The sequence below is a fragment of the Chenopodium album genome, chromosome 3, assembly GCF_948465745.1.
Source record: "Chenopodium album chromosome 3, dcCheAlbu1.1, whole genome shotgun sequence".
Classification (NCBI taxonomy): domain Eukaryota; kingdom Viridiplantae; phylum Streptophyta; class Magnoliopsida; order Caryophyllales; family Amaranthaceae; genus Chenopodium; species Chenopodium album.
Genome location: NC_137836.1, coordinates 44,049,266 through 44,073,638, shown reverse-complemented (window position 1 = coordinate 44,073,638; position 24,373 = coordinate 44,049,266). Strand labels below are relative to the sequence as shown.

Here is a 24,373-nt window from a genome sequence, read left to right as displayed (position 1 = left end):
ATTTTGGAACAATTTTCCTTTGATTTTGCAAGGTACGGAGAAATTTCCGGGATCTTTCAACTTTTGGGGTAAGTCATTATGAATAAAGGCACTACAACACTCCCCCAAATTTACCGGTTCCACCATATTGCAATCTCTCTTACCGCTCAAAATTTCCTTAAGAAACTTAGCATAGTTTGGCATTTGTTCTACCACATCGGTGAAAGGAAGAGTAAGATGAAGTTGCTTAAGCATCTCGATGAATTTCCCAAATTGCTCATCCAATTTATACCTATTGTGCTTTTGGGGGTAAGGAAGTCTAGGTTTGTAAACCTCATCTTGCTTCCGCTCTTTCTCCTTAGGCTTATCATTGGAATCCTCACTCATCTTGCTAGGCTCTTCATGCTTATTCCCTTCACTCGAATCACTCTCCTTACTCTTCCTAGGAACACTCTCTTTAAGGACCTTACCACTCCTAGTGGTCATAGCACACATCGTTTCCCTAGAGTCAACTTCTTGTGAGGGTAAAGAAAGAGGACTAGCACAATCTCTCAAAGGGATGGCTAGTTCATTGATTTGGTTCTCAAGCATCTTTCCATGAGTAAATAGGACCTCAAACATTTTGTTACAAGACAATGTGAATTCATTCAACTTCTCGGATTGAGCCATCATGAAATTCTCTAGCCTATTCAATTGGGATTGTTGAGCATAGAAATCATCACCTTGGCTTTGAGTCGTTGGAGTAATTTGGGGTGGGGTGCCTCTTTGAACATCATTTTGAAAATCTCCCCTACATTGATTACTCCAATTACCCTTACCATGATTTTGGCCAGAATTTTGATTATGGTTACCATAACCTTGGTTATGATCCCCATATTCTTGGCCATGGCTTTGATCATTACAACAAAAGTTATTATGGTTACCACAAAATTCTTGGGTCACATGGTTACCATAACAACTATTTTGGTTATAATTATCATAGCTCCCATGATTGTGACAATTCCTACTCTCAACATTCTTTTGAGCATTAAATCTAGGTCCATGATCATTATTATCAACACAATTCACACACACATTCTCATATCCATCACAAGGAACATTGGAGTAATTAGAAGCATTATGATCATTCTTTCCACATAAATCACAAACTAAGCAGTCTCTTATCATGTAACAAGAAGCAAAAGGAGGGTTAGAGTAGGAAGATGTACCTCTCCCCTTAAATTGGTAGGGAAGAGTTTGATCTTGTGAAGGACTTTCAAGCTTGGTCTTGAGAAAAATCATCTCCTTTCCTAACTCCGAGACCAATGTGGACAAATTGTTGACGACATTAGATTGATCGATTGAGCCACTTGTGCTTTTCGATTCCCTCTCTACATCATGCCAATCCATGTAGTTCCTTACCACATCATCTATTACATCCACAACCTCTTCTTCCGTTTTGTTCATAATCGGCCCTCCAGCTCCGGCATCAAGGCTCGATCTACCTTGAGAGTTCAAACCACCATAGAAAATTTGTATGGCTTGACAGGTTGGAATTCCGTGGTGAGGGAATTCCCTTTGGTAATCCTTGTACCTCTCCCATGCTTCATAGAGATTCTCTTTAGGTAATTGCTTGAAACTTTGGATTAAGGATCTAGCCTCCGCCGTCTTCTTTTGTGGGTAGAAGCGAGACAAGAAAGCCTTGGTAACTTCATCCCATGTCTTTAGGGACCTTGGTTTAACCTCCTTATCCAACCACTCTAAAGCTCTTCCAATGAGAGAGAAGGGAAACAACTTGAGCCTTATATACTCTTGTGCGACTCCGCCTACCATAATTGTATTGCAATACTTCTCAAAATCCTTGAGATAATTGAGAGGATTTTCACTTGTTGTAGCACCATATTGTTTCCTCTCAATCAAGGTGATCATAGCCGGTTTGATTTCAAAATCACCATCCGGGATCAATAATGGAGCAATCCAGCTCTCATAATTGTAAGAGCCCGGCGTGCCTAACTTCTTCAACGTCACTCTATGAGCTTGTCCCATGTTCACTTTCACACAATCTCAAACGAAATTATTAGTAGCACGACTACAAGTGTAGCCCAAAGGAAAATCTTTTTGTGTTTTTGAATTAAGTGGAATAGACTCAACAACAATATACAATCACGACACCATTCCCTGGCAACGGCGCCATTTTGGCGCGGGTCGAGACTAGCTCGTTGAAACTATCCCCTACCCGAGGCCAAACAAAATTTGTAAACACTCAACACACCCCTACACAAGTATAATGGTAAGTTGAGGGTCGAACCCAAAGGAATGGTGGGCAATTATCTATTGTCTATGGTTAAGCTATTCCGAATTGTAATGATTGGGTGTGAATGTTATGCTAGGACAAAGACGACTAATAAACAAGAAGAAATCAAATGTAATAAACACTAGGACTAGGATTCACATGTAATCATAACAGATTCAACTAATTGGGAGGTCAAATTGACTAGGTCAAGCAATGTGAGGGAAAATCAATCATGCAACCAAAAGAGCATATCAGGCTATTCTCTTAGAGGTCTAACTAGCGTCAACTACGATAAACTCTAGCTAAGAAACATCACAAGACACCTCAATCGTGTAAATGCAAGCCACAAATCAATGGTCCGTATCAATGTGAACTTACAATGCAATCTAGTGCAACAATCAAAGTTAGCTACTCTTAAATTAATCACATACATGCACATGATCATCAACCAATTTAATCACATAGTCAACTCCATTAATTTTCCCCAATTAGCTTTAATCCATTACTCATACATGCTTCACCATTACCCTAGCAAGCTATCTAATCACTAGCCATTGAAATCAAAATCAAAACAACACTAAGCAACAAATTCATCATGATCAAATCAAACAAGCTAAAATCAAACACAAATCAATCAATCTTCAATCAAACTTGAACATTCAACAAACAATTGAAATCAAACTAAAGATCAAACTAAAGATTGAATTAAAGAAAAGGAAATCTTACATTCTTGATCAAAGATCAAAGGAATTAAAGAAAGCTTCAATCATCAACAATCCACCATGAATTTCTCTCACTAAAACCTAGAGTTTCTCTCTCTAAAAATCTCTCTAATTTGATCAAAAACTAATTCTAATTCTGTTCTAATTCTCCTCTCTAAAAATAGAACGAAAGACTATATATAGGAAATATACAAAAGAAGAAGTAGTTAGATCGTCCCAAAAGAAACCCTGGCCAGAAGGCGCGGTCGCATCAAGGAAGAGGCGTGGCCGTGGGAAAATGGGTAATGAACAGGGGCAAGAGGAGGTGCACCCGCACCCGCACATGGCGCGCCCGCACCTGCATATGGCGCGCCCGCACCAGGCAGCAGGGCACTTCCTCTCTTTCTTCGTCCTAGCCCATCTTCTTGCGCTCGTCTTGGTGATGATGATGAACACTAAGGTAGGCAGTGTTGAAATAGATATTTTGGTGGGTTCATGGCAAAGATAATGCCCCCACCGCATACGTGCACTGATCTCTTGACTTGCTCCTTGCGTTCCTTCAAACTTGAAGCTCCAAAAGGCAAACATGAGGCATCCAAATTGATGAGAAATAAGAGAGGAAGGCTCGGGAATCCTTGGAAACACGATGATAACCTAAAAACAAACGAAAACAAACAAATAAAAGGGAAAAAGAACAAATAAACAAAGAAATGCACAAAACAAGGAAACTAACTATGGAAAGCACAAACTAACGAAACAAAGAACAAAACTAAGAAAAAACTAAGGAAAAGGGCTATGAAATAGCATGATAATCATCCCAAAAGAAGCCAAATGAGTGAAATAAATGACACTCATCAATTAGGAACGTGGCTACGTGTCGTCGCGACGACGCTGTTCAGGAGGTAGCTTTTCTTCCTTATTTCTGCATTGTTTCTATTTTGATTATTTTTGACTTGATTTCTTCTTGCAGGGCCACCCCATTCCTTCTCGTACCCGGACGAGACGTGAGGTCCGGAGAGAGCCAGCGAGGTCTAGCTCGAGGCGTTGCCGCACTGGTTCTGGCGGTCGGGTGGTCGATGTGAGGCTGCCCGGACCGAGACGGTGGAGGGTTCGGGCTCTTCATCTGAAGGTGCACGTGCTGAGTCGGTAGGCCAAGGAGAGGCCACCTCGGCCCCGAGAGGTGGTGGGATGTACGAGGTTGGCTCGTCATCGTAGCAGCCTCAGCCTTTGTCGGTTCATCAGGGTGACCTTGGGTGGACGGGTCCCGAGCTGAGTTTTCCTCCTCCTAGAGAGACTGTAGCTGGAGCTGGTGGAGAGCATATTCCTCGTACTGCGCAGTTCTTGATATGGTGGGCGTCCCTCATCATCTGTGTCCTCTAGCACTGTAGTTTGTACCTGTGTTTTATTTTTTAAACTTGTATAGAACTTTGCCTAATTGACTTATTTATTAGATGTATTTGTATATACATATTATCATCTATTTATTATGACTTTATCTTGCATTTTTTTTCATTTTTATGTGCGTATGTGTGTGTGAGAAGAATTATGATAAAAATAATTTTGCGTAAAAATTTCAGTCATTTTTATTATTGATAGAGGGTATCCGACTTTGTCCCCCAAAAAGAAAAAATGAAAAATAAAATTGGACTTGCAACAAACTTAAAAATAAATTAAGTCTGAATAAATCAGAAAAAAATTGATATTAATATATGAAATTAATATGTAAGGGTAAGAGATAAAATCATAAAGCCATTGTACGAGTTAGAATCATAGCCAGAAAAACGCGATTTAAATGGCTCGCTGATAAGACACATCAGCGCCACGTGTCGCCATGCGTTTTGCGTTGGCGGCGCCAGGGGTTGCTACTGGCATTTGGCGCCAGACTCTGTCGCCAGGCGACAAAGTCGTCGCTTGGCGCAGAAGAGCGCTTACTTCGAATCCTTTTCGGATTGAAACTGTATCGATGTTGTGTATAAATACTCCCCTAATCTGCCAAATTTCTTTATAATTTTAGCAAATTAATCATAGTCTTAGCTTCTTGAAAAAAAATAATCATGTCTTTAGTTACTAAGAGTTTTACCAACTTTACTCGTGAATGGTGTCGGTCTTTAACTGCTAGAGAGAGAAAAGAACTTGACTTTTTTCATATGCGAGGTATTTATGGTGTTAAGGGGGAAGATCTTGATATAGACTTTATTCATACCGCCATAGAATATTGGGATACATATACTCATTGTTTTAGACTAGGGTGTGATGAAATTACCCCTTGACCGGAAGAATTTGGTGCCATCCTAGGCTTCCCTTTATTAGATCTTGCAGTAATCCCTAGAATAAATGAATATTATTATAAAGATTTTGAGCGCTTCTTTAATTTAAGAGATAAAGATCTAACAAATATTGTAGGTGGTAGTGTAGTTAATTTGAAAGAATTTGCACGCCATTACTTTGATAGAACTTATTCTGAATCTTTTCATGTTTATAGAAGAAGGGCTTTTCTCTTTTGCATGCTTAACGAATATTTTCTCACTAGTGGTAGAACTAATGAGGGTCAAGCCATTATATTAACTGTTTTGGAGCAAATCGAATCTGGGAGAAATCCAATGCCATTAATTGTTAGAGGGACTATGCTTAGTCTTGATGAATTGAAGAGAAATCCAAAAGCACCTTTTCGGGGCTCTCCAATTTTATTACAGGTAGAAAAATAATATTTTTAATAACAGAAATCAAAAACATATTTTTGTATAGTAATACTAATTTATTGCATTGATTTTTTTTTTTATTTTTTTATTATTTTTTTTAATTATTTTTTTTTTTGCAGATATGGCTAATGGAGAGACTAGAATTAATTAGTCCTCCTGAAAATGTTGAAAATACACTCCAAATTGCTTTGTGAGACGGAAGAAGCGCTTCTCTAAGATGGGGCGCCATGAATGGGAAAAATTCTTTGCCACTTGCAACTTTTCTATCAAGTGGTCATCCCTTGGTGGAAAATAGAGAAGATGGTTGGTGTCAACAAGCAACCTTTCCGTCGTCTTCCAAGCTTAAACAAGATGACTTTTTATTATCCCTGTAGGGTATAAAGACAGTACGACCTATTTCAAACAATTCCTTCTGGGGATCTTCGTCGTCCCTATGAATTCCTTGTTTCGCAAGAAGTAGAGAAGTTTGATGCATATTAGAGCGCTAGACCTTTATGGGAAGTGATTACCCAGAAGGTTCCTCCTTCCTTGCCCAATGATGTAAAGAGGTGGCTTCTCAAGAAACCTTCAAAGGACATGAAGAAAAATTAGAGTAAAACTGATGTGAAGAGTCGTTTAGGTGACAAAGTGATTCCTGTTAAAGAATGCTTGGGTGAAAAGGTTGAATTCAAAACACCTATAATGCCTAAGAAGAAAGACTCTACAAAGGATAAAAGGAAAGGAAAAGCTGACACTTCAGAGAAGAAGGTTTGGGTGGAGAAGAAACATGGAGTCCTAGCTAAAGGAGAGACTATTTACTCCAAAATTGAATTTAGGTCCTCTAAAAGATGCTTACTAGCTAAAGTCATGGATGATGAAGAGGATACTAATAAAAATTGGAAAAGAGCAAAGAAAGAGAAGAAAGATTGAAGCATTGCCTAACTTCCAATTTTATAGACATAGTTTTAAATTTTAAAGTTAATTTGTTTGATTAAGCTTTTATTTGAATTCCACCAATAATTTAATTTTTAGTTTATTTTATTAATGAAATTTCAGCGCATCAACTTCTTAAAAACTTAATTTATTAAAGCAATGAAAACTGAAAATTTTATTTTCCTGAAATTTTTTCAAGTACGGAAGTCGAAAATTTTCCGAAAAACGCCGAAATTTGCCCAGGTACTCCCAGAAAAGCGGCGCCGATGTTCTATGGCTGTCGCCGGCTTTTGTCGTCTGTTGTCTGGCGACAGGCGCTATCGTCTGGCGCTGCGGTCTGTCGGCCGGCGACAAGCTTTTTTTCTGTGACGTCAATGTTCCGTCGAATTTCTATCGAACTTTTTTTTTATTACTTGGATGCGAGGTTTGGGAAAATTAAATTGGCCGCACCCGTAAAGGGTTGCCTACGTATCCTTTCCTACGTAATCAGGCCAAACGTAGCTCTCTTGAGTACCCTACTCAAGTAATTATGGGTAGTACTTTTTAAGTTGGTCAAGATTTGTCATGTTCAAGAACTCATTGCCATCCATATCAGTTAACTTTGCTGCACCTCCTAATAGGATTGTTTTTAGGGTTTTTCTACATTTTAACCCTCCAATTTTCCGTTTTCTACGATGTGCCCTCCCTTTTTGAGAAATCTACACTGTAACCTTAAAATACATTTAGTTTCTATACGGTAACCTTGCCGTTACAAATTCCGTTAGTGGGGCCTACTCACCATTTTATAGTATTTTTTTTATCAATTTGCGTGTTGAAAATGGTTCCGTTGAAGGTTTTGGGGGTATTTTGGTCTTAAAGGGTCCAAATTGAGCTCAGATTTAGCAAAATAATAACACAAATGCCCCGTTTTGCACATTAAAAAAGTCTCGATTTGCGTGTTTACGTATTTAATATGCAAAACAAGACATTTGTGTCATTTTTTTGTGAAATCTGAGCTCAATTTGGACCCTTAAGGGCCAAAATACCCCCCAAAACCTTTAACCGAACCATTTCTAACACGCAAATCGATAAAAAAATATAACTAACGGAATTTGTTAACGCCAAGATAACGACAAGGTTACCATATAGAAGCTAAATGTATTTTAAGGTTACAGTGTAGATTTCTCAAAAAGAGGGGGCACATCGTAGAAAACGGAAAGTTGGAGGGTTATAATGTAGAAAAACCCTTGTTTTTATAATATAGGGTTCGGACCAAATAGGCCTAAATTTGCCTCTTGGATCCAAAACATTTTTCCTTAATGCTTTTAACACCAAGTCTTCTACTTTGATGTTTCTTGTCTTGACCTTCTTATTAAAATGTCTATCCATACGAGTTTGATAGCATTGGGTATGATGTAGATCTTCTAGTCGCTTTTCGTCAAGTAGAATTAGCTCCTCAAATCTTGCTCTAGTCCATACGACTTCATCGAGTTTACTTTCTATCGCAATGCGTAGAGATGGTATCTCTAGCTGATCTATAGGTTGTACGACATCAATTCCATAAACCAAGGAGAATGGCGTATTTCCTGTTGATGTGCGAATTGAAGTGCGATAACCCTAAAGTGCGAAATGGAGTTTGTCAGGCCAATCTTTATAATTTTCTGTCATTTTATCGATGATTGTCTTTAAATTTTTATTAGCTGCTTCAACTGCTTCATTTGCTTGAGGTCTATAAGGAGAAGAATGATGGTGTTGAATGCCATATTTTTGTAACAATTCATCACACTCAGCTTGAAAGTGAGTTCCATTGTCACTTATCATTTCATGTGGGACTCCGTATCGACAAATGATGTTCTTTTTGATAAAGAGTGCTACATGTTTTGTAGTGAGTTTCGCATATGATTATGCTTCAACCCACTTTGTGAAATAATCAATTGCTATTAGGATGTATTCGTGACTTCCTGTCCCAGGAGGGGTAATTTTACCAATAATGTCAATCCCCCATGTGGAGAATGGCCATGGTGAAGTGTAGGTGTAAAGTAGAGATGTAGGAACATGATGTAAATTGGCGTAGATTTGTCATTTAGGGCATCTTTTTACATATTGATGGAAATCCCTATTCATGGTAGTCTAATAGTATCCTTCTTGCATTATATTTAAGTGGATCCATTCGGGAGACTACAAAGACTGTATGCACGAGCATGTAATGTCTTAGCTTGGTTGTGGCCCACACCAATGCGAGGCACAATTTCTCAAGCGGTGTATAGTAGCGTACTTCATACTCGAGCATCTTTTTGCTTAGATAGTAGATTGCGTTTTCTTTAACTATTACTTATTGTGCAAGCATGGCTCCCATTGTCTCCTTGGTGACTGTTAAGTACAATCGAAGAGGTATCCCTAGTAGTGCTGGTGCTAATATAGGAGGATTTGCGAGATAGGCTTTGATCTTTTCAAAGGCTTTTTGACACTCATCGTCCCATATTACTGGTACATTCTTCTTGAGTTTCTTTAATATTGGTTCGCATATCGTTGTTAATTTTGATATGAACTTACTTATATATTGCAACCGGCCAATAAATCCTCGAATTTGTTTCTCAGTTTTTGGCGGTGAAATTGACATGATTGCCTTGATCTTGGTTGGGTCTATATCTATGCCTCTAGAGCTTATGACATATCCCAAAAGCTTACCTGAGATGACTCCAAAAGCACACTTAGATGGGTTCAACCTCATGTTGTATTTTCTTAGCCTTTCAAAGAATTTTCTCAAGGCTACTTGATGTCCTGGGCGACCTTTTGATTTCACAATCATGTCTTCCACTTATACTTCAACCTCTTTATGCATCATGTCATGGAGTAAGGCAGTCGTTGCTCGTTGGTAAGTAGCACCCGCGTTTTTCTACCCGAATGGAATTACCGTGTAACAGTAAGTACCCCATGGTGTTATGAAGGTTATTTTCTCCATGTCTTCCTCTGCCATGAGAATCTGATTGTATCCCGCGTATCCATCCATGAACGAGAGAAGTGCATGATTCGCTTTATTATCTACCAGAATATCAATGTGTGGTAAAGGGAAGTCGTCCGTTGGACTTGCCTTATTTAAATCTCGATAGTCGACACACATTCTTACCCTTCCATCCTTCTTCGGAACTGGGACGACGTTGGCTACCCATTCGGGGTATTTAGATACCCGGATAAAACCTGCAGTTATTTGTTTTTTAACTTCTTTTATTTTAAGAGCTACGTCGGGCTTCATTCGACGCAACTTTTGTTTTACAGGTTTCATTCCTGGAATCAGTGGTATAGTGTGTTGAGCTATTTCTCTATTAATACCTTGCATATCTTCATATGACGAAGCAAACACATCGATAAATTCTATAAGCAGATTAATTAAATCGGTTCTTTCTTGTTCATTAAGTGTTTACCCGATTTTAACTTCTCTTTTAATGGTTGAATCTTTTGAGATATCAACTGTCTCAGTTTCTTCAATTATTGGTGTTTTCATTTTAAGTGTTTCCATTGCTTTAATAATCTCTTTGTCATTTTCATTGTTAGTTAAGCAATGCTCGTCATCTTGGGTTAAAGAATAACACGAGGAGTAAGCAGAAGAAGACATATTATTGAATTATGAAATCATTACATCGAAAAGGGAAATGTCCTCAGGGACTTGATTACTAACTATCCTAGGAGTAGGAATAGAAGAAGGAGGGGGTGCTATAACTAAGGACTCGGATGACTCTACAGGAAAGGACTCTGACTCTGACGACTCTTCAAACATCGGTCCTTGCCCTGTCGTTATGGAGATTTTCCTTCCACTTGGAGTAGTCACCTTGACTGTTTTGCGCCACCCTTGTACTGATCCTTCTGCTGGAGTGATGAGCTTTGAGGGGTCAAAGTTCTCACTTTGTAGGACCGTTTGGATGAGCGAGGAATTATCCTCTATGTATCTTGGCTCATCTTTTTCTCGCCCAAATAATAATCCCATGACATTAAAGTCAAAGTATGGGGGTGCCTTCTCCTTGCGAATAGGAGTTGGGACTTCATCTAGAAAGTAGTAATCTAAGAAAATTTCAAATCCCGGTTGCCTTATGCCATTTACAACAAAAGGTTCGGGAAATTCATAGCATGGATAGTCCTCTGCTTCTTATTGTCCATTGAGTGTAAGAGGGTACTGATCCATTGGGATTTCTTTCTTTTGGATGCGAGTGTTCCTACGCACCTTAGACCTTTCCTAGGCTTGCTTAAGATCTTCCCGAGTCGGTTCGAAACCAAGTCCGAAAGTATCTAACTTAGGGAGGCCTGGTAATTCCAACTGTTTTGCTATCTCTTTCTTCTTTCTTAGAGTCATTCCAGGAAAATGCCCTTGTCTAGCATTCACCGTCATATTGGAGTGGGGGTTATGACAGAGAGGGGTCCTTTCATCCTCCTCGATTAAGGAGACCTCTTCATTAAAGCCCCATAAGTCTTCATCATCTTCATCGTGCTCAACATTAATGATCGGATTTTCCACAGCTTTAATCCTCATGGGTGAAACATTAATTGTGATAGGGATTCCTCCAACTATGGCTTTTACTTGTTGGTGGAGAGATGAAGGGAAGGCTTTGACGTCACGAAGCCAAGGGCATCCCAACAATAAGTTGAATGAAGCCTTAATATCTACCACTTTGAATGTAGTAGCATGTTCTATTGCTCCCGCCGTTGTATTAACTTTTAATTTTACCAAGAGCTTGGCGACGAGTATTATCATAAGCTCTTATTCCTTGTGTTGACGGGGTTAAGTCTTCATCCCTTATGCCTAACATCCTTGCAGTTCTGAGTGGACAGACATTGATTGCTGATCCCCTGTCTACAAGAGTCATTAGGACGTTTATTCTCTTGCAAACTACTGTGAGGTTTAGTGCCTTGTAATGCTTGTCACCTTCTAGAGGTAAATCTTTGTCAGAAAAAGTGATCAAGTTGATAGGACTAGGGAGATCACTCGTAAGGAAGTTAGTCAACCCTTCTAGAGTGGTGTCAGAATCTATCTCTATCTTATCCAAGGCATTCATCACTGCCAACCTATGTTCTTGAGATATATCCAGAAGCTTCCATACATTCATGTCAACCTTGGTCTTTTTGAATTGCTTGACAACGTCATTGTCTTCTATGATAGGTATGGGAACTTGCTGCGCAGTTGGTATAGGTTGTGTAGAAACGGGAGGTTGCGTTCTCCCAGATCTTGTGAGGACGTCTAGTTGTGAATCTTCTTCATCCCAAAAATTGCTTATTGGATATATGACTGAAAGTGGAGGTTCTTCCATATCCTGAAGATAGACGTCTTCATCATCGCTGTCCCAAACCCCATTCATGCTAATGTCTTCTTCTTGTGGGATTTAAACTAGTTTCTTATCATCAATCATTTTCCGAATTAAATCTTTGAATTTAAAACAGTTTTCAATAGTGTGTCCTCCTGATTGATGGTATGGACAATAGAACCTATCTGTTCTCTTTAGAGATTCAAATGGTCTCGGTTTGAGAGGTTTGACCTTAACATTCTCGGAGAGCATTTGGAACATTTTAGCATAAGTATTCCCAATTGAAGTATAGAGTTTATTACTCTTCTTGGGTCTGTCAATTACTTGTAGAGGAAATGCGTTTTTCTTCGTGGGTGGAATTCTATCATACTTTTTCTGAAGCTCTTCCACTTGTTTCTTTGAAAATTAAAGAGCCTCACGTAGTAAGTCTGTTCCCTCCCACATGGACCATATAAGCATTAGTACGTCTTCTTTGCTAGCTGGTTCTGGAAAGTCATCCATGGAATCGAAAAAGATCTCCTCCTCTTCTTCGATAGCGTGGATCTCTTCAATGGGTTTGATGAGGGATGAGGGATCAACCTCGTTTTCTTCATCAGAGATGGCCAAGGATTGTGCAAGAGGTGCGTTGTCGATGCTTGGCTTCTTACTGGAAGGGGGCAATGGTAGTTTGTTATTATCAATTAAATCTTGGATAGCTTCCTTAAGCTACCAACAACTCTCAGTGAGATGGCTCCTACCTTGGTGACATTTGCAGTGTGCATTAGGGTTCCAATTAGTTGTCCTCTTTTCAACTGATGGGTCCCTAAATGGTCCAATAGGAGTTATAAGACCTTTTGTATTTAGTCGGTCAAATGCGTTGTCATAACTCATACCAATAGGAGTAAAGTTTCTCTGAAATGGTTTCTTTTATCCTTGGCTATTCATAGCAAGGACTTCACTCAAATTAAAGGTGCTAACATTGTTTGAGTGGGTGGTTTTGGAAGAAGAAGGATTGTCGTTCTTCTTGCCTTTCCTGCCACTGTTGGAGTTATTGTTAGCAGCTTTTAGCTTAGCAAGGTCGTCTTCAATGTTAGGTGTGTAGATTATTCTGATATTTTAGATGCTTGGAGTACTTTTCTTGAAGGTTCTTGATGAACAGCCTCACAGATTCTTTCTCACTTGGTACTTCAATCATCCTAGCAGAAGTTTCTCTCCATTTATTGAAGAAAGAAGTGAAACCTTTATTCTCTTTCTGCTTAAGTATTTCAAGTTCCCTATAATCTGTTTCAACTTGAATATTGCACTTGTACCTATAAATGAAAGCGTTTACTATTGATTCCCAAGTAGAGGTTCTCTCTTTGTCAAAGGAATAGAACCATTGTTGGCAAACGGTTTAAAGAGATAGGGAGAATAAAGAAGGAAATACTTTTTTTATCAATACCCTTAATACTCATTATTGTTTCAAAAGCTCTTAGATGAAAATAAGGGTTGTCAGTTGCCTTGAATTTTGGGATGTCGTTGGCATTGAACTTCTGCAGAAGAAGCTCCTTGTCCACCGAAACCCCTTGTGAACTAATGCCCTGAAACTTGTAGTCACTAGACAACTTGCTCAAGCTTTCTTGCATAAGGTCCATCTGTTGTTGCTTCACAAGGTCATTAATTTGAAGGGTTAAAGCGTTCAACACTTCAGTTATGTAGGTCAATTGATTCCTGAGTTCATTGACTTCTTTCTGAGTTGCCATTATCTTTTTAGCTTTCCTTTTTCGAGTGATTGGTTTTTCAGAAGTTGTACTTGAATGAAAAGGTTGTCTTTGATCAAACGCCCTTCCTTTCTTGACCACGCGCTGTAAATTAAACCATTTATTTAAATGACTTGACTTAAATTGACTATGACTTTACGGGTTTACAAAGAAAAAGAAAAAAGCAAAAATAGAGTGTATATTTTTGGGAATCAAGTATAGAGTTCAAACAAGTTGTTTAATTGGAGGATTAATATCCGACTTACCCCCCTAAAAAAAATGACGAAAACACGCGCATACAAGACTCTATTAGACACGGTCAAAGTGTACATATATATTAGTGTGTGCTTTATATTGTGAGTGCAAGTGACATGCTTTGACTCTTGTGTAAGACCATGGGACTTAGTGCCTAGACTCAATTAAGGAATTAACAAAGGTAGTGTTATTAACAAAATAATCGAATTGATTAGCAAACTATTTAATTAGACTCATAGTGATGACTCGAGCAACATACCGAACTGTCGCCAAAGCAATAGGACTGTCGCCACACTTTGCAGTGTGGCGCCAAACGATAGAACTGTCGCCAGGCGCTGCACAACACAGTGTGGCCCTGCGGTCCAAAACGCGGCGCCATTGCTGGAACGTTGATTTGGGACTGCTTTCGGTATTATTACTCTATAAGACATGCCTAAAGTCGTACTAAGTCAATTCCGATTAAATTATTAAACTTTAATTATTCAAATTAATTAATTAATTAATTAGACAAAGTCCTTTTAGTCATTAATCAGTTTATTTAATTACATTTGTCCATTTAGAAAGGTTTGCATTCATTAGTACTTGTCCCTATCTTTTGTCCATACATGATCTTGTGTTTGTTTTCTCTTTTCATGTTTCTTCTCTTTTTCCATTTGTTGCATTGCCTTGGTTTTTGTCGACAGTTGTGGGTTAAACCTCTTAGGAAACCCTAACGAGAGCTTACTCGTCCTCTTTGGCGACATAGGGGTTTAAAGGGCTTAATGCATAGGCTAAATGCATCCGTGATTCCTACGACAGTGAGTTAGTGTACATTCTTTCTCTTTGTTTCTATTTTGTTTCTTTTGCTTTCAATAATTCCATCTTGTTCTCTTTTGCCTTAGCTTTGCTCGAGGATGAGCAAAGGTTTAGCTTGGGGGAATTTGATGAGTGACATTTATGTCACTCTTAGGGAGTAGTTTTAGAGTTATTTTCGTGTTTATTTTCCCTTATTTTCCCTTTTATTTTCTTATTTTCTTTTTAATAAAGTTTCTAGTTTTTTTCTTAGTTTTAGTATGTTTTAATTTAATTTCTTTATTTAATTAGTTTCTAGTTTATTTTCATATTTTATTTGCTTTCGTTTTATTTTATTTCGTTCCTTTTCTTTGTTACTTTCACAGTTTTAATTAGTTTTAAGTTTATTTTATTTACTTGTATAGTTTTATGTCTTTATTAGTTTTAGTTTTATTTCTCTTATTTCTATTTTACTTTTATTTATTTTTAATAGTTTAGTGTTACTTCTCTTTTTCTATTTTATTTTATTTATTTCCTTTTTATTTATTTTATTTTATTTGTCTCGGTTTCACACTTTTATCCTCGGGTTTGTTTGTGTGTAGGCTCGAGTTCAAGGTCCAAGTCAAAGCTTTTCAATTGCCACCCAACATCAAGCCACTGCTGCCTCCTTCCACCACACAGCCACGCACCTGGCAGCAACCCACCACCAACCGCAACAACACTCACCAGCCAGCAACCACCAACCAAATCAGCCCACCAATCACATGCACATCACCACCAGCACCCACCAATTCTACTCCAACTTATCATCCACCACCATCAACCATTCAATTTCAGCCACCACAACCTCCACATCTACCAACCATCGCAATTCACCTGACCATCGTAGCAGCGCACCAACACCACCGCAACTCAGAGCAGCAACCACCGCAATAAATTGGCCCAAATTCGCAATTGCAGCTACCCAGGCCGTCGCGGGCGCGGCCCTGTCCTTCCACCCCTTATCTAATTTTCGGTAGATGCCGAGGAGATGTCTAGGTGATGGCGCGGCTCAGACCACCGCGGGCGCGGCCTAGTCTTCCGCGGGCGCGCTCTTTTGGGTTCATTTTGAACCGCAGCACGAGCTTCTCACATGGCTTTTAAGAGGATTGAACGGTGGTGTTTGCTTGATACCGATTTTCAATGATGATGAGCGATAATGATTCGATGATGATGGTTGTTAGTTTGCTTTTGTGAGATGCAAAGCATGGGATTAAAACCCCATTTTAGAGCAGCCAATTTCGAAGAAGAAGTAGGGGTTGATTGTTTTGGTGGGATTGGTGTGTTTTAATATTTTCTTTTTCTTTTAATTTTATTTCTTTTCTTTTCCCTTTTTCTTATTTTTTTCTTTTATTTTTATATTTAGTTTTCATATTTTATTTTTCCTTTTTACTTTATTTTCTTTTCTTTTACTTACTTAGTATTCTTAGCTTAGTATAAATACCCATTTTTGGGGTAATTAGGGGAAGATTCAATGACCATATCTATTCTATTCTCTAATTAGTTTTAGGAGAGCTTCTCTCTCTAGGTTTAGGTTAGGATTAGGGTAGTTTAGAGAGAGAAAGTGAGGGTTTCACCATTGATGAACTTGGATATTGAAGAAGAAATTGATCATCTTTTCTATAGACTTTCATCTTCAATCAATGAGAATCTCTAACTCTCTCTCCTCTATTTTTATTTGCTTTATTTTGATTATTATTTTAGTTGTTGGTATTGCTTGTTAATCATGTTTATTCTTGATTATTTGTTAATTAATCTTGTTATTAGCATGATTAGTGAGTAATTTCCCCATTAAGGGGATGGTTGTGGTGTAGTTGGACCTTGAGCATGTTCTAGGTTTTAGAATTGATTTACTTGTGATTAAAGTCTTTATATGCTTGATATTCTTTAATATTCTTGCAAGTGCACATGGTTGGGTGATTAAAGGTGAATCTTTGCTAACAAGGAACGGAATTTGACTTAGTTAAGGTTCATTACTATCGATTGTTATTTAATAGTACCTCCTAGTATATGGTTCTAATGTGGAAACATAGAGGCTATGTTAGGAGAAGCCAATTGACCCCGGAAGGCGGCTAGATTAGAACCTTATATCGATATTCATGCATGTTTAGTTCATAATTAATTCAACTTCTATGTCTTTGTTTATGTTTAAGTGAATGCTATACCTAAACCATTTCCCTTAATGTTTTATTTCTTGTTTTAGCATCTTTAGACTTTAGTTTATTTATCTCTTTCCGGACTAGCTTAATTGTCGATAACATTTGGTGGTGTGTATCCGTTCTCTGTGGTTCGACCCCTATGCTTTCCTTATACTCGTATTAGGTTTGTTTAGGTTGTATAAATTGTATTTGATCTAGGGATAGACAATTGACGACGCGTTTATTCCCTTACCACAAACAAACAGTTAGGAAAAAAAAAATAGAGTCTGCACAACAAATAATGCACAATTAGGCAAGTAGGCACAACATGATGCAATGAGTTTGCAACCTAACCATGGCTCTATTTCTCTAAAGTTCGGAATATGGGTTAGTCAAAGAGGGTCCATGGTTAATTGTCCGGATGCACCGAGCGGAAGCCTTACCTTTTGAAGGGTTGGCGCTAGTGGATGAGACACCGCGAGTTAAAAACTCGCTTCCATGGTTTAATGAATTCAACATTCTCGGATGTACCCTTTGTTGCACATAGCGTTCAATCAGGTAGATGGAGCATGAATTCCGAGAGGGTTATGTCCATATGTAGAACACATATGGGTTTCACAAAAGTGAGAAAAACTCAATCAGGAAGTAGGATCGAGCAAATAGTGCTAAAAACTGGTCAAAATTAGAACGCATATTTCTGGCTCGGTATTGGAAGAACTTGGCGCCAGCGAACAAAAGTCGTCGCCGCGATTTGGCTCTGTCGGCTAGCGACAGGAGTGTTGTCTGGCGCCAGAGTCAAATCCTTGGCGACAGACTCTATTTTCTGATGCTAGTTCCTACATGCCTCAACAGTTTTCTGTGCTCATAAAATTTTCCAGTTTCGCGCAGCATTATTTCGATCGTAGTTGTGAAAGATATTCCTGAAATTTCATATGTGTAAAAATCCTATGTTTTAACTCATTACGGATGGTCTTTCCAATGCGACCTTTTTTATGCATATGACAATAATGTTAATCAAAATTACGCACATGAAATACTTAGAACTTTTCGAGTCTCATCCTCTCATTCTAAATCATTGCCGAAATAAATTTCAGGAATTAAAATAGAAATCCTCCCCTGTGGAGTCGCCAAAAATGGCAGGGAATATTTCAAGCATTACTCCAAAATTGAACCTCACTGTGATCATACACTTAAGTACGGTGGCGTCCAAAGGGAAAGAAGCTAGAGCAAAAGAGTCGCCAACAAGTTTTAGGAACTTGTAAACTGTTCACGAGGTGAAGGTTACAACCCTTAACGATCCAGAAGATTATCAAATCCAATAGGTCTGGAACCATGACAGGAAGTTCGGGGATGAAGGTACAAATCCAACCTAAAAGAGATTGAACCTGCCCTAATAATAGGCCTCTACTTTATTCTGATCGTATTCATGTGCGCTTTTTGACTAACATGCAATCAATAGGTTTACCCTAAACCTGTTTAATCTATGTTGGTTGAATATTAATGCACAAATAAATCTATTATTGGCGATCACTTGAATTATAATCAAATTAGCCCTAAATAAGATTATTAATTATCTTATTGAGTGTGATTACAAGTACCAATTTCCTTTAAACATGCATAAAAGGTGTGATCAAGCAATAACAATAATTATAATCAAGCAACAATAATCAAAATAATAATAATCATAAATCATAATAATAATCATGGTAATCTAAATCATAATCATAATTATCATAATCATGTTAAAGCATAATATTAATAGTAAGATCCTATGCATGATACTAACAAGATTAATAACAAGCCCTAGCATGGCACTAAACAATAAAAATCAAAGCTTTAGCCCTAACATGATACTAACTTGAATAGTAGGAAGAAAATAGGAAGCATCACAATTGTCATATTTTATATTAGAAATTATGGTTGTTACCCTAAACATGATACTAGGAAGATCAAGATCACATCCTAACATGATACTAGTAATCAAAATAACAATCTAGACATGATTTCTATATCAAAATATCAATGAATCAATTAAAGCACTTACTTGGATGTCTCGTACCTCTTTCTAATAACAAAATACACGCGTTAGTAACTTCAAGGAAAATAATAAAGAAAGAATTAAATTAAATAATCAAAAGAGAGATTTGGGACCAAACTCTCACAAATTAAAACCTTTCACGTATAGGGCGAAGGCTACTTGTAGACACCTAAAAATGTCTCCCCAAAACTAAACCCGATGATGAACAATTTTTCACCGCCACTATTGGTCGGGTTCAGTATTTCATCCCGAGAGTGCTTAAAAAATGGTATTTAATTAAATTCAATTTTTGAATAGTCCATGGATCAGTCTTGATGTTTTGTCGAAGCATAGTTCTTTTTTAATTTCAGCCCAAACCTTTTTATTTTATTATTTTGGCCCAAACATTTTATTTATTTATTTTATTTATTTATTTATTTTAGCCCAATTAATAATAATAAATCAGAAATGGCCCGAAATTATCAATCGTCACTTAAAAATGCTAAACGAAATTAGGGTTAAAAATTAATTTAGACAGAAAAATGGACTGCAGGCTCCCGCATCACGGTAGAAGTCCACCATGTCACGAGAATGTTCCCCATCTGACGGTGGGATTCCATGTGACACGGTGCCCCTGGTGTGACACGGGGCAATTTCGTGTCCTTTCCGCGTAAACCCTACACGCGTTTTATTCCCCGTAACCTAAATATTTCCCGCGTCACACAGCTGTCCCCCGTGTCACGGGAATGTTCCCCGTATGACGGTAGGATTCCCCGTGTCATGGTGCTCTCTACCGTGTCGCGGTGCAATATTTTAGGGTTTTTTTTTTTTTTTTTTTTTTTTTTTTTTTTTTTTTTTTTATCTTTTTAGGGTTTTGTATTTCCCTCAGCACATTTTTTCTATAAATACCCCCTCATTTCTGATGTACGGGGCATAAATTAATTCTCTATTCTTCTCTCCCCTATGCTCTAGCCTAAACACTAGCCTACCCTTCTTCTTTCAAAATTCCTTCTTCAAGCACTCCAAGGAGTCCATACTTTACTCATGGTTCTATCTTTAAGCCAAGGCGTGAAAGGTAGAATTATTTGAGGGTTTATCCCCAAATCAACTCTATTTAATTTAATTTAATTACCGTTTTATTTTTATTTCCTTGAAGTTACAAACTCGTTGATTATATTATAGTTGCAAGCAAATAGAATCAAAGTAAGAATTATATTCCTTTTATTTCTTTTATTTTTCTAACGATTTTATATTGTTGGATTTTATTGTTAAATTACTTCCAATATTAATGATAATTCTATTGTATTATTTATGATCGCCATATTGCATGTTTAAAGGGAATATGTAATCGAAAATCACGCCTAATAAGATAATTTGGACAATCGATTTAGGTTCCTTTTTAATCTTGTTGTTTAATCAAGTGATCACTAATTCTATAGAATTATATGGTGCATTAATATTAAACCATCTTAGCTTAATAATAGTTTGGAGCAAATTGAATCTCTGTTTGTATGCCTTTGAGATCGCAGGAATGCGCTTCACTATAAAGATTGAGTAGAGGCCAATACGGGCGAATGTGACTCCAAGAATCACTTCGTACCATCATCCCCGATCCTCCTTTCGTGGTTCCGAACCATATGGAGTTAGTAATCTCATGGATTATGAATGGGGTGTAACGTTCACGGGTCAATCGTTTTTGCCTATCGTTGTCCCTTATCGTGGTTTCCTTTTTATTATCCGTGAACGGTTTACAAGTTCCTTAAAAACTTGTTGGCGGCTCCCTACTTTCCTTGTCCCTAATCGTATTATGTCAATTCCCACTTCCTATGAGTGCCAAGCATATTCACAACATGCTTTACATAGGCGCACTTCGAACTACGCCTACACAACTTCGAAATTGGCTAGGTGTTTCTAGATCTTGTGAATGCGGAATTTTGTATGCAAAAGGCTACTTTAGAAAAGAGAGCGAGAGAAGAAGCTTTAGCTTAGAGAGAGAAGAGAATTAGAGAGTTGTTGATGATTGAAAATAGAGGTTTTAGGAGGCCATTTATAGAGAAAATCAGCCGGATATAATAAAAAACGAATCAGAGTTTGGAAAAGAATAAAACACGATCGCAGCGCCACGCGCCTGTCGCCTCGGGGGATTTAAGCTCTATCAACACAAAAACGCTTATGGAAATAAGGGTTCATCCGAGTTATTAAATCCACCCAAACCATGGAGTCGAGTTTGATTTCATCACGAACTCGCGGAGCCGGCCGTTGGCATACACCCTCAAGGGAGGCTGCCTTGCTAACGCGTCCAAACTCTTAAACATGGTACCCTTTTGACACCTAAAGCTTGACCAATAGTTGAACATAGATCTTGACCTTAGGTTGCGAACTCTTTTTTTACGTCATCGTGACTAAATGCTTCATGGTTTGTTTGGTGCTAACCCTCATGTGTTTGGCCTTTTTTTTTTAATCCATGACCGGAGGTTTTTATTTCCACATAGTAGTTAGTACGGACTAAAATTGATTAAAATCTGGAAATTACACAAATTTAGGCCTGGAATTGCGCACCGTGTCACAGCAGGTCAGCACCGTGTCACGACAGTTAGCACCGTGACACGACAGTCAGCACCGTGTCTGACGGTGCTTTGTACCGTGTCACGACTGTCAGCACCGTGACACGGTGCCCAGGAGGTTTGTCCAGTCATCTTATTTTGGTCTTCATGCATGCTTATGTGGTTTGGTTTGGTGTCCTGTCTAGCTGTACGGTCATAACACGTATCCATAACCTTCACTTAATCACTCACATGTCGTGTTCACACACTTTTTCCGTTAGTCGTGCACCATTTCATGACCGTATTTTAGGGTAGTCTTGCGTTGTTTTTTTTATGTCGTTTTTTTTTTTGGAGTAAGTCGGATGGTATCCTTCCATATACTTTTTTTAAAAAAAAAAAAAAAAATGAAATTCAAATTTCAAAATAAATTTTATTCCGGATGGGTTAAAGTTAAAATTGGTCATTAAAGGTGTGTTTGTTTCGGTGTCACAACACTTGGTCAAGAAGCAGGGGTAGATTGTTACGGTTCGCGTCAATACCTCAACAACCTCTTATACCAAAGAGGCGTACAAGGAAACCACCACAATCATCTCCACAAGATCCATCTCCAGTCTTCTTTCAACCAATGGCTTCTAAGGAAGATATCGAGAACATCAACAAGACAATTGAGATGTTATCTAACATGATGCAAACAGTCACCACTAGATTCAACACGGTAGGGCAAGACAATCAAAACAATGTCACTGCCGCTGCAATGGACAAAATTAAGGAACAGATTAGTAAGATCTCTAAAGAGTTCACTTATGTGAAGCAACCTGTCACCTCTTCTTCCAAAAGGGACAAACTTCCTGAGAAGTTTTCCACTGTTGACATTCCCAAGTTCAAGCCTACTAATAATCTGATTTTCCACTTGAAGGCCTTTTCTGCGACCATGACTCTTAAGGGATTAGATGTGACACTCTCTCCTACTGTGTTCCCTCTTTCCTTGGAGCATGCCTATCAACAGTGGTTCTACTCTTTGGAATCTAAACATGTTGCGACCGGGGAGGACGTTACTAAAAGCTTTATGAATCCTTACAAGTGTAACATCCAAGCCAAGACTTCTGAACGTGAACTCTCCATTCTTAAACAAAAGGAGAATAAAGGCTTCACTACTTACCTAAGCAGGTGGAAGGAAACAGCTGTGCTCTTGGTGGATCCTCCCAAGGAAAAAGAGATGGTTCACCTATTTATTGAAAATTTGACTCATAAGTACAAGCAACACTTGAAGTTTCTGCCTTTGAGTACCTTCAAAGCTATGTATGATATTGGAATCAATATCAAAGATGAAATGAGGAAGAATGCTGGTAGCAACAATAATAACAACAGCACTTGGAAAAACAAGAAGAACGACACTCCTTCTTCTTCGTCTTCCAAGCCCAATAATGCTACCAACAATATCAATATCAATGTTGTGCTGGCTCTTAATTCTCCCTCTCAAAGATTCTGAAGGCAATGGAGGGTTTACACGCCTTTGGGAATGACTTATGATGCTGCTTTTGATCGCTTGCATAGTCAAGGACTAATTATGCCAATTGGACCTTTTCCAAAACCTCGACAAGAGAACATAAATGCTGGCTATGATCCCAATGCCCATTTCAAGTTTCATCAAGGCAAGGGTCATACTACTGAGAAGTGCTGTAGGTTGATGGATGTGATCCAAGATCTGATTGATGCTAATCAACTTCCTATCCCTCCAGGGGGCAAGAAGCCTAACAATCAAACAAGTCATCTTTCTGATGCTTTGGCTATCATGGGAGATTAAGTCTCCTTTGATCCGTCAATACTCATTCAATCTGTGAATGAACCTCTGCAAGAAGTTGTATTCATCTCGAACTATGAAGAAGTAAATGGAATTTGGTAAAGTGACGATGAAAATGTCTATCTCAAAGATATAGCCTGTTCGTCTCTTAGCATAAGTGAAGATGTTTGGGGAGACCATGAGGTCAAGGTTCTCACTAGAAGTGGACGGTTGCAACAACCTAGTCCACCTCCACCACCACCGCAATCACAACTAATAATTAATCCCATTGACCCTTTGAACAACGATGTGGTCAAACAATTACAAAAGACCAAGGTGGAAATGAATGTATGGAAGCTTTTGGCCACCTCTCACGAGCATCGAAAGGCTATGATGAATGCTTTGGTGAAAATAGGAGTTGATGATGATATGACTCCTCAAGGACTGGTTAACTTTCTCACTACTGAATTGCCAAGTACTAGCAATCTTATTTCCTTCTCAAACAAGGATCTGCCCTAGGAAGGGGACCACCATAACAAGGCCTTACACCTCACTATGGTGTGTAGGCAGATGATTGTGAGCCTGGTTGATTATGGCTCTGCAATCAATGTATGCACACTTCGCACTGCAAAGAAGTAGGGCATAAAAAATGAAGAATTAACTCCCTCTATGACAAGGGAAAACGCGTCGTCAATTGTCTATCCCTAGATCAAATACAATTTATACAACCTAAACAAACCTAATACGAGTATAAGGCAAGCATAGGGGTCGAACCACAGAGAACGGTAAACACCACCAAATGTTATCAACAATTAAGCTAGTCCGGAATAGGGGATAAATAAACTAAAGTCTAAAAATGCTAAAACAAGAAATAAAACATTAAGGGAAATGGTTTAGGTATAGCATTCACTTGAACATAAACAAAGGCATAGAAATTGAATTAATTATGAACTAAACATGCTCAAATATCGAAATAAAGGATCCAATCTAGCCGCCTTCCGGGGTCAATTGGCTTCTCCTAACATAGCCTCTATGTTTCCACATTAGAACCATACACTAGGAGGTACTATTAAATAACAATCGATACTAATGAACCTTAACTAAGTCAACTTCCGTTTCTTGTTAGCAAAGATTCACCTTTAATCAACCAACAATGTGCACTTGCAAGAAGATTAAAGAATATCAAGCATATAAAGACTTTAATCACAAATAAATCAATTCTAAACCCTAGAACATGCTCAAGGTCCAACTACACCACAACCATCCCCTTAATGGGGAA

General features: G+C 38.3%; 1 non-coding gene across 1 annotated transcript; it reads left to right on the top strand.

Moving 5' to 3' along the window:
• Window positions 1–1,513: 1,513 nt before the first annotated feature.
• Window positions 1,514–1,619, top strand: LOC145626029 (small nucleolar RNA R71). The gene has a single exon (XR_014110912.1). It is a non-coding gene; the product is annotated as a small nucleolar RNA R71 (small nucleolar RNA).
• Window positions 1,620–24,373: the final 22,754 nt, after the last annotated feature.